Source organism: Hipposideros armiger, unplaced genomic scaffold (assembly GCF_001890085.2).
Source record: "Hipposideros armiger isolate ML-2016 unplaced genomic scaffold, ASM189008v1 scaffold_476, whole genome shotgun sequence".
NCBI classification, from domain to species: Eukaryota; Metazoa; Chordata; class Mammalia; order Chiroptera; family Hipposideridae; genus Hipposideros; species Hipposideros armiger.
In genome coordinates this window covers 199,967-202,368 of record NW_017731826.1, presented here as the reverse complement: position 1 = coordinate 202,368, position 2,402 = coordinate 199,967, and the positions used below count along the sequence as shown (strand labels likewise).

The window sequence follows — 2,402 nt, the reverse complement described above, 5'->3', positions numbered from 1 at the left end:
CAACTTGTCTGTTCCCCTTCCCCCAAATCCCCAGTGCTGTTCCCATCCCCCAATTCCCCAATAAAAATCTTAAAAAAAATTTAAAATATGAACAAAATAAATGAAAAGATGGGAGAAGGTCAACAGATATATATGGTACGTATGTCGTGGGAAAAAGAAATAATAGAGCAAGTGTGAGACTGCTAGCCTTTGAAAGGTCTGCCACAAGGGTGTCCCTTGGCTGGCACCTGGGATCTTGGATTTCAGGAGGGTTCTCACCATTCCCTGATAAGAATGGTTCACTTACCCTAAACTGTTTGTTTAATAGCATGGTTTATGCTGCACATATGCATTCCTTCTGGAGTTTGAAATTTTATGTGCTAAGCAAAGAGTACATATGTGACCAGCCCCTGATAAAAGCTCTGAGCACTGAGTATCTGTTGAGCTTTCCTGGCAGACATTTCAGTTATCATCACAGATCATTGCTAGAGGACTTAAGTGTATCCTGGGAGAAGACTCTTAGAAGCTTGTGCCTGGATTCCTCTAGTCTATGCCCCATTGCCTTTTCCCTCTGCTGATTTTGCTTTGTTTCCTTTCACTTTAATAAGTCATAACCATAAGTACAACTACATGCTGAGTCATCCCAGTGAATCACTGAACCTGGGGATGGTTCTGGGGACCTCTGATACATGTGTATACATACATGTGCACATATGTATGTATACATACATGTGCATATATGTGTGTATACATACATACATAAAATAGGCATTCTAGAGCTGAAAAATACAACATCTGAAATTAAGAACTCATTACATAGGTTCAAAATCATACTAGAGAAAGAAGACACAATCTGAAATATGTACGTGTATACATCTAACAAGAGTATCTAAATACGTACAGCAAAAACTGATAGAACTGAAAGGAGAAACAGACAAATCTATAATCACAGTTGGAGACTTCACTTGTCTTTCAGTATTGAGAGATCAAGCAGGCAGAAAATCAATGAGTATACAGATGACCTGAACAGCACTATCAATTAACATGATCTAACTGACTCCATCCAAAACAATAAAATACACATTCTATTATTCATTCCAGCTCACATGGAACATTCACCAAGATGGACCATAGTCTAGGCCACAAAACACACCTTAATGAATTTAAAACAATAACCAATCATACAAAATATGTTCTCAGACCACAATGGAATTAAATAGAAATCAATTAACAAGAGATAACTGGAAAATCTCCCAAGAGCTTGAAAATAGAGCAACACACTTATAAATAACCAATAGGTCAAAGAAGAAGTCTCAAAAGAAAGTTTAATATATTTTAAATGAAAACGTCACTTGTCAAAATTTGTGTAATGCAGTGAAATGAGTGCTTAAGGGAAATTTATGTAAAATGCACATACTAAAAAAAAGATTTAGGGCCGGCCAAGTGGCTCAGTTGGTTAAGAGCGCAAGCTCTGAGCAACAGGGTCGCCAGTTCAATTCCCACATGAGCCAGTGAGCTGTGCCCGAGCTGAGCTGCTGCTGAGCTGCCAACAGGTGACAGGATGGCTCAGCTGGTGAGAGAATGTGCTCCTAACAAAAAAGTTGCTAGATAGACTCCTGCATGGGATGGTGGGCTACGCCCACCTGCAACTAAGATTGAACACAGCACCTTGAGCTGAGCAGCCTTGAACTGCCGAAGGGCGGCCAGATGGTGACTGGAATTGGAGCTGAGCTAGCTGCGCCCTCCACAACCAAGACTGAAGGACAACAACTTGTTCCCCTTCCCCAATTCCCCCAAAAAATCTTTAAAAAAAAGATTTAAAATCAGTAAACCAAGCTTCCATTTTAGTAAACAAGAGAAAAAAGGCAAATTAAGCCTAAAGCAAGCAAAAATAAAGAATACAATAAAAATTAGAATAAGTCAATGAAATGAAAAAATAGAGAAAAAAAAAGAAATCCATGAAACCAAAAGCTACTTCTTTGAAAAGATCAATAAAATTAAGAAACCTCCAGACAATCTCACCAAGAAAAATGAGAAAAGAAACAAACTGGAAGCTCAGAAATGAAAGACACTATTGATCCTAAGGGACATTTAAAAAATGAGAATATTACAAATAATTCTATTCCTGAAAAATTGAAAATTTAGATGAAATAGACAAATTCTTTAAAAGACAGCTATAGGGCCGGCCGAGTGGCGCGATGGTTAAGAACTGGCTTGGGATGCCAGAGGGCCCTGGTTTGGATCCCACCTATGAGGGCCAGTGACACTGCCCTCAGCTAAAATGCTGAACAACAGCTCAACCTGGAGCTGGGCTGCTGTGAGTCGCCGGTGTCGGCGTAGGCTGCAGCCCCTGTGGCAGTGGGTTGCCATGGGCTGCCGTGTGTAGCCAGCAGCCAGCATGAGCAGCCAGTAGCTGCAGTGAG

The 2,402-nt window shown here is 40.3% G+C and overlaps 1 protein-coding gene across 1 annotated transcript in view; it reads right to left on the bottom strand.

The window, feature by feature from the left end:
- ZNF248 (zinc finger protein 248) overlaps positions 1-2,402 on the bottom strand; it is a 19,388-nt gene that overhangs the window by 7,059 nt on the left and 9,927 nt on the right. The window lies entirely within an intron of this gene.